Source organism: Phascolarctos cinereus, unplaced genomic scaffold, assembly GCF_003287225.1.
Source record: "Phascolarctos cinereus isolate Bilbo 61053 unplaced genomic scaffold, phaCin_HiC Scaffold_726;HRSCAF=1367, whole genome shotgun sequence".
In the NCBI taxonomy this organism is placed as follows: Eukaryota; Metazoa; Chordata; class Mammalia; order Diprotodontia; family Phascolarctidae; genus Phascolarctos; species Phascolarctos cinereus.
The window spans coordinates 18,980,773-18,992,325 of NW_027556098.1; positions in this window are offsets into that span (position 1 = coordinate 18,980,773).

An 11,553-nucleotide genomic window follows, 5' to 3' on the forward strand; every position below is an offset into this window, starting at 1 on the left:
ATGTTACGACTGTTAAAAAAAAAGTCACAAGGAGTAGCTTATAAGTAGAAAAATCAACAGAATTTGTTGAAAGAAAATGATAGCTACATTTAGTTAAAGTAGTTTACATGTGTAGATCTAGCCATTGTAAAACACTGCCTTTCATTGCCATTCGGTATTAAGGTTTGTTAGTACTTAGCTCTGATGGAAGATGAATTAGAAGAGTATTGCAATTGTCTAGAAAAGAGGTGATGAGGATCTGAACTAGTGTGGTGATTGTATAAATGGCAAGAAGATGGTAGATGTGAGACATTCTGTGAAGGTAAAAGAAAAATAAGATATGTTAACTGTTTATATACGTGAACTGAGGGAGAGGGAGGAATCTAGGAAGAAACAGAGATGGGAAACCTATGGGATAGGGAGGGTGATGGTGTCTTTGACAATAATCAGTAAGTTCCAAAGAGAGATAGGTGATTGGGGAAAGATAATAAATCTCGTTTCAGAAATATTACTTCTGATATACTTGCAGGGCATCCAAATTGTCCACGTAGCAGTTGGTAATATGGAACTTCAGATCAAGAGAAAACTAGTTCATTTGCTTAGAGACAATAATTAAGCTCATGGGAAATTAAAAGGACACCAATCAAAAGTCCAGAAAAAGAAAACAAAGCCCCCCAGAACAAAGCCTTATTGTAGAGTCATTTAGAACAGTTATAATATTTATGATGATTCAAAAACTGAAGCTAAGAAGGAGCTGCTAGACAGGCAAGAGGAAAACCAAGTTAGAGTAATAACATGAAAATTAAGATAAGAAAAGAATCTCCAAGAAGAAATAATGTTCAATAGTGTCAAATCCTACAGAGGTCAAAAAAGATTAGGGCTGAGATAAAGAATGGAAAAAATAAGATAAAATTTAATAGTAGATGTAAAGCCAAAAAAGAGATATTTCTGTTTTGGGCCACATTAAAGGACATAGATTCTGGGAATAAGATGGAGATAGTCCCACTTTTTCTCTGTTTCGGTCAATTTGCATCATAAATACCTAATAATACTATAACTTTGTCTTCTTTTCCAGGTAACATAGTTTAACAAGTGCACAAATAAGTTGTCATGTCAAGAGAAAGATAAATTTGGCTAGTGATGGGCCTTAAGCACCTGCCATATGTGTACGAGCTGAAGGAACTGAGGATGTTTAGCTTCATTAAGGTAAGACCAGATGTACATGATAGATTTCTTCAAGTATTTGAATAACTGTACCTTTGTTCTCTTTTATGATATAGAATAGCACCAAGATCAATGGTTAATATTTGTAAAGAGGCAAGTTTATGCTTGATGTAATAAGAAAATTAATAACAATTAAAGTTATCTAAAAGAAGAATAGGTTTTCATAGAGGAGCGGTTTCACTTCACTTTAATTTTTCACTCAATGATGAATGATTGTTAGACTTTGCTACAATGTGGATTTCTTTTGGAGCATGTGTTGGACATAATGGCTGCTAAAGTTCCTTCTCACGCTAAAATTTTGTGATTTTGTGAGGTATTAATATGCTTAGGTGTAATGAGTAGTTAGTTAAATTTCAGCCAAGTTAGGGAAGCCCTTTAAGAAGAGACAATTTAAAAAAAAAATTTCCTAGCCTTGACATTTTTCCTACCTGTATTTCTTCCTTTATTTTTAATCTTTAAATACCCTTCGAATGATTTGTCTAATTGTATGTTTTTTCTAAGATTTCCTTAAATTATTTTTATGCTCCCTTCTTTCTATCTAATTTATAAGATAATACTGTTGTGTAATGCAATGGTGCAATGGTTTTAGAGCTGGCCTGAGAGCAGCAACATCTGGGCTCAAATTCTGCCCATGACACATACTGGCCTTTTGACTCTAGCCAAGTCACCTAATGTCTCAGTTATTTGGAGAACTTTCTGAGTACAAGTTGTGTAGAAAACAATAACCTGCATTGGTAGATGAAGTTTCCACACAAATGAGTTCCTTTTAGCAATAAAATCACACTTCTAGTTCCATTAGACTTCTACTTCACCACTTAAGAGTGTACAACATTGTCCTTTTTATTATTTAAAAATGAATTTATAATCATATTTCAATGCTGTCTTTTCAGCCATCTCTTTCTATTTACCAACTTATTCAAATGTTCAAAGACTGTGTTGCTTCCTGGAGGCCTGGGCTTGTGATTCATTTTGTCATTTGATCTCCTTTTTTGTAGACTTGATTTTACATTTGGTAAAATTATAATAATCAGTGTCTTTGTTGTTTGTTGTACATTTCCAATTTTATAATTTTGCATTCTTTGTTTAAGTAATTCTAGTTAAGCTTGCTTCCTGAAAGAAACCCCAAAATGAGAAGTCCCAGGAATGTCAAAGCCAAAGTCCAGGGATTTTAAATTGATGAAAGAGCTAAAATACTAAGATGCCACTGTCAGGATCACATAAGATCTAATAAGTATGACTATAAAAAAGAGATGAGCTTAGAATATATTATTACAATAGGAAAAAGACAAAGGCTTAAAATCTAACAACTCATCCAAGAAAGCTGAGTATAACATTACAGAAAAAAAAAAGAAAGTGAAAGAGGACTGTCATGTATTCCTGATGAAAAGGCAAATCTCAGTAGAATATGGAAATGCAAACATACAAATTAAAAGAAACAGGAGGTAAATACATTTGAGCAATCAGAAGACATGATATGATATTGAAATTTATATTCTGTTGGAAGAGAAAAAAGAAACATACCCCCAGAAACGTAAGGTCTTCAAGAGTCACAGAAAAATTAAGTAAAGCAGAGTGTATGTTAACAGTTTTGTTATATTTTTATGATCTCAATTAAAAATATAATAAATTGAAAAATGAAGGAAAAAGAATAACATTAAGGAAAAAAGATTGGGATGTAACACTATTTCATGTAATTCACGTACATTTGTCCATACTGCTGTGCATGAATGATTAGGCTACACATGGACCTGACATTCATCTGAATCAGATGAATACATACACACACACAATTGGGTATATAAATGCACTAAACCCAACATTCACTAGAGAATCTAGTGGGGACAGGTTGAGGACAGAGGGAGTATAAAAGAGTAGGTAGTTTATGAATGGATTAGCTTAAAAACAGCAACAACCACCACCACAACAAAAATAACTTCTATCTTAAGAGGGTGAAAGATTATCAAGGAATACATGGAAAAAATCCATTTTTAAAGGATAAGGGCCTGTTATCTGTATTTGAACATGGGGAAATGTGGATTGGAAGCAGATCACATCAAATACAGGTCAATGGAAATCAACAAAGGAAAGCAAACAGAAAGGGGTAGAGCAAAATGAGTGTAAAGAATAATAGGATAAAATAAAGGGTATTAATGATAAGTGTGAAGGTGAATGGGATTATTTCACTTGTAGTAAAATGGAAGGAGCTAGCAGAATGGCTTAGAATGCAGATTCCAACATTATGTGATTTGTAAAATAATAATAATAATAATAATAATAATAATAATAATAACAATAACAATAATAATAATGCTTCGAAGAAACAAATTATTCAGAATCCAAATAACAGTCTAGAACACATATATTAAGTTACAGGTGAAATACCAAAAAGGAAGGGGCATCAATCCTGATCTCAGACAAGATAACAATAAAAATATATATGAGGTATATAAAAAGGAAATATATGGTATATAAAAGGTATATAAAAGGAAAATATGATGTTTGAAAGACAAGAAACGGTAGGATAATACAAATATTTAAGTAGACAATGAATTAACACCAATACTTACATAAACGTACCACCTGTCTCAAAACACAAATAAAGAAAAGACAATAGGTTTATAGAAAGAAATAGTAAACCTATAAAAGTTGGTAAACTCAGTATCCCCCTTTCAAAGAGAAATAAACAACTAATACACAAGCAAGACAGAAGTTAAGGACCTAAAACAAATTTTAAATAAATAATGACCTCTGTCACTTATTGAATGAAAACAAAAAAAAATATGTCTATAATAACTGACCATTTAATTAGACATAAAACCTTCACAAATAAAAGAATTATAAACATTTAATTATGCTTAATTGACTGCAAAAGTGAAATTATGTTGAGGAAAATGTTTAAAATTAATAGAAATTAAATTAATGCTAAGGAAATTGTAGGTCAAAAGAATCATAATAAATAATGTTAGTTACATTAAAATTATAGTGAAACGTGGCAAAATTTTGGGGATAAAATCATGTGGGGAATTTTAAAAGAATCTCATTTAAATTTTTTTCAAATCATTCATCACAAAAAAAAATAGAGATCAGATTTAGTCATACAATTTAAAAATATATATAACTAGAAAACCAAAATAAAAATAAAAGTCTTTAAACACTAAAGTAGAGATTTTGAATTTCAAATAAGAGTAACAAAACTAAAAACAAAACCAATGAATTTGGTCTATAAACGCAGAAGGTTTTTTTTCATAATAAAAGAGATAAATTACTAGCCAAGAAAACAATATACACAGTAACTCTAGCAGCTTAAGTGGAAAGAACAACAAACACATGTATTAAAGAAATCAAAAGTAAGCGTAACAAAATTATGAAGATCAAGAAGACTTGCATGAAGAAATATGAGAAAACTTCCCCAACCTACCTCTTTGTGGAGTTGGAAGTTCCACAGATGTTATAAGTTGGAAGTGTTTTCAGATTTTTTCAATATAGTAATCAATTATGCTGATTTGTTTTCCCATTCTTAAAAGAAATATGTATTTGTTATATAGAATGGCTCTCTGGGGCAGGAATAGATGCTTGGGATAACTATGGTGATTAAGAAACAACATATCAACAAAAACTTTCAAAAAATTTAGGAGATTTATTTATATTTCTGTATCCTGGGGGAAGAGGTCTATCCTGTGAAGGCCATCTCCATAGGTCCTGTTTTATATCTTGCCACTGGACCCAGATTGCTCCAGAGGAAAGAGTGGCTGGTGACTTTGCACAGTCCTCCCTCATTTAAATTCAATTCACTTGAGAGTCATGGCATCCCCTTCCTGATATCATGTTCCTCTTCAAGAATGAAGGACAAACAACAACAACCTGTCCCTAGAACACAGAACAGCACCTGGAATATGTAAGGTATTTAATAAAGGCTTTTTGATTTATGTATACTCTGACTTGAAAGATTAAAATAATCATTATCAATAACAAAAATAAAATAATAACAAATGTAATATCTGGTCTATATGGACATACATTTCCCTTTGTCCATTTTATTACTCTTTCAAAATGATTTGTACCTTGTTTGCATAGCTTCCATTGTATTGTTCCAGGGTTTTCAGGGAGAGGCGAGAGAGAAGAGAGAGAGAGAGAGAGAGAGAGAGAGAGAGAGAGAGAGAGAGAGAGAGAGAAAGAGAGAAAGAGAGAGACAGAGACAGAGAGACAGAGACACACACACAGAGAGAGAGAGAGCAGAGAGGAGAGAAAAAGGAGAGAGAGAGGAGAGGCAAGGAGAAGAGAGGAGAGGAGAGCAGAGAGAGAAGAGAGAAGAGCGGAGATGGGGAAAAGGAAGAAAACAAGGAAGAAAACAAGAAAGAAAGAAATGTCAGATTTTCCTTTGGAGAGGCATTTACCCCAACTCTGATTTCAGCTCTGCATATGCCTATGTTTTCACTTATAAACTGAGTCCTCACATTTTGATGGACTTGAATTCTTGTATTTTGCATGACCTTTCCCTGTTTTTCACCAAATCTGATATATAAACATGACCTTTTAATGTTAGCATCGCCTTGATATGGGAATGAGAAATGCTGATGTTTACTATTTGCAAGTGACTTTGCAATATACAATGATAAGTATAAATGATGCATGTGGATCAGAGTAAGAATCCATTTTTCTATAATTTCCTTTCATGTTGTGATAATTCTATTTATTCATGTAAGAAAAAAGTCAACTTTTTGCCCACTTCATTAAGCCTACAAATTTGTTATTAGAACAAAAACAAAAAGAATATGAAGGAGGAATTGCAAAACAATTATTGTTATTCTTTAGGAGAAAAGAAAAACAGTGAATCACCTAGTGTGTAAGATTCTTTTCTCTGGAAAAAAGTCAGAAAGGTTGTCTCAGTTGATTGCAAGTGCTATCTTTTTTTTTCCTTTCCAAGAAAATATCATTTCTGTGCTGTTTTATTTAAAAGAAATGTAATGCAAGGAAATAGTTTTTTTTAAAAAGGTATTACTCCTACTTTAAATTTCCTTCTGCAGAGCTCCTGTAATTTTTCCTTATCTCAGAAGACTTCAGAAATAGTAATGTGTGGTACTGAAAACTCTGGTTAAATGTGAAAGTAATAGCATCAAAAAATGGAGTAGTTTTCTGTTTCATTTGTAAATCCCACCTCTACAATGCCAACTATGTCATTCTTTTATGAGAAATGTTCTTGCACCCACTCTTCCATTTCAATCTTTAAAATTCTAATTTCTTCCTTTTATGTTCCCACATCCTTAGGAATTTTAACAGTGACCTACTTTACCATGAGGTTTTTCAGGTTTTCTTACATATGACCATGTCTCAAGCTGATGATAGTGAAAAATTTCAGTTAAGTGCTTAACTTACAGGCATTTATCTATGTAGACATGCAGGGACCCATTTAGCCTTTTCCATCCTATTTCTGCTTAGAAATTTTAAGAATGAGTGAGATTTTTCTCCAAGGACACCCTCACCCAGAAGGACTTATTCTTCTACAATGTCATGTTGCTATGAATATATGATGTTTAATCCTGTGGCCTGCAGCTGAGAGCGGCAGGTCACTTGCTAGGTGAATGTGGTATCAGTAGCATAAGTTTAAATTCCAGACTTTAGATGTTAAATATAATATATAAAGTTTTATTTTCATAGGCCATAGAGTTGAAGGGGACCTTAGAGGACACCCACTGCAATCCATTTATTTCACAGACTAAAAAAAGTGAGGGTCTAAGAAATGAAGTGAGTTACTGAAGAGTAGATTGTAAACTGCAGAGCCAGAATTTAAATGCTAATCCTTAATTTCTAACCCAGTTCACAATTAATTTAGAATATCTTCACTTTGATCAAGGTAACCTTTTTTCTAAGACTTGTATATTCCTCCCCACCTCCTGACAATATGCGTAATTTTTTCTCTATCCTCATCTTGGTTTGAATAAATAATAAGGATTTTTTTTTTATTATTGATTTTGTAAGGAATTAGAGTACAAAGTAAATGATTACAGCAATATCATTACAAACATTTAAATAATACAACTAACTACTGGTATAAAAAATATCAAACCAAGGCAAGAACTACTTATTTATTACATAACTCATTTAATTATCAGGATCCATCCAGATGTTTGAGGGTTAAAGAGTTGGGGTCTGTTAGCTGAATATCAGGGATTGAGGCAAGACCCTGTGGAAGATGAGCCTCCTTTCCCCATAGTACTACTATAATCATTATGAAACAGGTATATTGTCCTTTGTGTCCTGATTACTTTATGTTGCTACCCTTTCATAAGAGACACCTAGGATATAGTTTAGAATATTCACTTCTATGCTGTGAAATGTGATCTTAATCAAGAATTTGGAGATCCTAGGCTGGGACCAGCTCAGGAGAAATGTCAAAATTTCAGTGTAAACACTTACACTTTAGAATTTGACAAACCCTGCAAACTAAGACTTGATTTGTTGTTTTCTAGGCCAAAGAAATAATTAATAATGCCAATTAGACTTAAAATACAATCATGCAAACTGTTTTTTTTGTTTGTTTGTTTGTTTACCCCTTAGGGAGCTAGTTTTTAAAAGGGAGGCTAGGTCCTGTAGTGGACAGAACACCTGGCCTGGAGTCATACCTAGTATTATAATGCTACACTAATTGAAGCAACATGACATATTATCATTCAATTTGATTCAAGTAATCAATTAAATTATATTGCTATAGGCTTCATAGCATTACTGTTTGGTTTCTGTATAATACTTTAATGACATTACTGAAAATGGTCTTGTTTGGGTAAATGACACTCTTGAAGTTCTGGCAAAATTCTTTACGAATAGTAGTAAAACCAGTGAGCTATTATTAAATGAATGAATGAGTGAGTGAATGAATGGATCTGTGGCTAAATGACTTTATCTTTACATGGTGAAACTGACATTTTCAGATGTTTTAATAATCTATCCTAGTGGTGTGATGGTAAATGTTTAACAGCTGAGTCTCCCCAAGACGTGTGGTACAATTTTAATTTTAATCTACATTATCAATATTTTCTTAAGTTTCTTAAGGCCAGGTAATCAACAAAATAATATTTTTAACCCTAAATTAGCATTTAAAATTTTCTGAGGTGCAAATGCTCAAACAGAAAATTCACAATTGAGTCCCTTGAAAAAAGATTTGAAAGGGCTCCAGAATTTCACTGATCCTGATTAGTGATTTAATACTTGCACAGCACATCTGGTCTATCAAGGAGATTTACCCTGGTCAAGTCCTACATGTGTACCATTCTGTACCCAGTTTTTTTGGGGTGTATAGAAATGTCAGAGATGCATTGAACTCTGAGGATAAATCAGGGCTGAAGTATTTTATTTTTATGCTTGTATAAACACAATTAACTTCTTAAATACTTCCACCAACTTACGCACACACACACACACACACACACACACACACACACACACTTTCAAAGACAGGCCTTTCTCATTCCAGATAGCTATTGAAAAATATAGGAACAAAATAAGAAAAGTATTAGTTATAAAATACTATGAGATCTTGCCTAATGTAAGCACAGGAAAAAATATACATACAAAATAATTAACTAGTAACATCATAGCTCACTATCAATTGCACAAACCGCAAATATCAACACTGACAGTAATATAGAAAAATAAATATTTAATAAAAATTAGAAAATTGAAATGAATTATACAGTAGTCTTGGGATGAAAATATTATCATTTTACAAGAAAGTCAAGTTATTTGACTCTTCTAGTCTTGACTGAAACATTCTAAGAAACAACATGGTTTGAAAATTTAAGAAAATCACTTGTTCTTGAGGTTATATGTTAGTAGTTCCTTATTTTCACAGCTCATTAAATCTCTATCAAGTCTTTATACCTACCAAGCATCATGACTTTGGGGTTATATGTGTCAATTTTTCCATTGAAAGAAAGATGGGCAGGGTTACCAATGGCTAGCAAGCTTGTACTTTGTCACTTTCTGTTCAGGTCCTTGAAGACTTGTTAAAAACCCTGCATTTATTTTTAAATACATTACACTGAAGAAATCCAATTTTCCCTGCCTAAAGAGAAAAGATACGAGACAGATGAAGGGCACTTAAGTACATCTTAGGTACCTGTCTTCATGCATAAGACCAAATAAAGTTAGCATAGACAGAGAAGAGGAATGCAAAGCCTCACAAAGTGTCAGGGTAGGAGGAATACAGGGACTGCCTGAATGACTGCCAAGTAATTCTCTACTATGAATCAAAATATCTTCAGAAAGGAGCAAAACGTATTCGCAAGGTCAAAGTAACTGTGAGACAGGAGGGAAGTGCAGTTCAGAGAGAAGGAAAAATGTCTAAGGGAGATTTGAATACAAAACCGTAATAGAAATATGTGGCAAAGCTTTTGCCCAGTATTTCTTGGGCCCTTCCTACATTTCCAGTCTTCTTAAAATTTACTCCTCACAATACACACTACCATATGGCTATACTGGACTTCTTGCTATTCCTCTCATAAAACTCTCAATTTCCACTATTTCTATGTCTAATGGGTGTGCTCCATGCTTGGAATCATCTCCCTCTTCCTCTCTACCTTTTAGCTCCCCTGACTTTCTTTAAGACAGCTCAAATTCTGCTTTTTGCAGGAGGCTTTTCCTTTTTTCTTCCCCACCATCTTTATAGTATCCCCAGTTCCTTTCCAATGAAATTACTTTTCATTTGCACGATTTATACTGTATATATCTTTTATGTAAACTTTCTTTTTGTATGTTTTCTCTCCCATTTGAGTGTAAGCTCTTTGAGGGAAGGAATTTATTTTTTGGCATCCTCTGTATCCCTGGTGGTTAGCAGAGTGCCTAATACATAGTAAGTATTTTACAAATGCTTATTATATGTGAGTGTCCTCCTGTTCTATATATTTTGGAAACTTTTTATTACTTTCCACTTGAGTTTCCTCACCTGTAAAATGGTGATACTAAATGACACCTGCCATATAGGTTTATTTTGAAGATTAAATGAAATAATATATGTAAAATCATTTGTAAACCTTAGTTGTTATCATTCAGCCTTGTCTGACTCTTTGTAACCCTGTGGACCATAATGTCCATGGAGTTTTTTTAGCAAAAGTAGTAGAGTGGTTTGTCATTTCCTTCTCTAGTGGGTAAAGGCAAACAGAGGTTAAGTGACTTGTCCAGGATCACATAGCTAATGCTTGAGACCAGATTTGATTTTAACTGTTCTTGACTCCAGGCCCAGTGCTCTATTCACTGAGCTACCTAGGCACCTTGTAAATTTTAGAGCCCTCTAGGCATGTCAGCTATTGTTATTCCATGTAGCTTGGAAATTAGTTTATATAACATGACATTTATTAAGGGCATTTTTGTCTTACAATTTTAGGGATCAATGTCATGTTTGGGTGATTTTTGGCAATAGTATTGTACATGATAATCCTCCAGTTCTCACAGAGTTTATTTGAACTATCAAGGATATTTTGAAGACTGTATTTCCAGCAGAAAAATTTATCATTGGTCATTTTATTAAAGATAGAGAGCTTCTGATATGTCATTCAAGACAACAGGTCATGTCTTGCTAGAATTCAGGGGTGGGGAACCTCCACATGGCTCAAGTGTGGTCCTTTGACTGAATGCAAACTTCACAGAACAAATCCCCTTAATAAAAGGATTTTTTTCTGTAAAACTTGGACTCAATCAAAAAGCTGCACCAGAGGACCTAGAAGGTTATATGTGGCCTCAAAGCCCCAGGTTCCCCACCCCTGTGCTAGATATTCAGTAGGTGTCCATTTATTTTTCAGAGTTCAGTCATGTGTTGCATAGTTTCTACCTTTTCCTTGATCTGATTAGTAAGTCTGCATCCCTAAGGATAACCCTTCTCTTTTATCCATCAGATGAATCTATCTTGATTGCTGAGAATAATGAGGAATGAGTTTTAAGAGACAAAGGCATCATCCAAATAATGAATCACAGTTTAGGCCCATCTACTGCTGAGACAACAAGAAAATTCAATTAACTCTATTATATGACATTTTGATTGGGGGGAGGGTGCAGGTGGGAATAAAACTGGTGATATCATTGAATCAATTAATTTCACCAACTTGAAGGCCTGTTTCCCTGAATTGGTCATCAATTCATTTGAGACTTTCTCTTGATCTCTTGGAAGCAGCTATGTGTTTATATATATATATATATATATATATATATATATACTTACTGAAAGGAATACATACATATATTTATATATATATATATATATATATATATATATATATATACTTACTGAAAGGAATACATACATATATATATATAGATATATATAATCTAAAAAGGCCTTATAATCTAAAAAGATCTTACTGC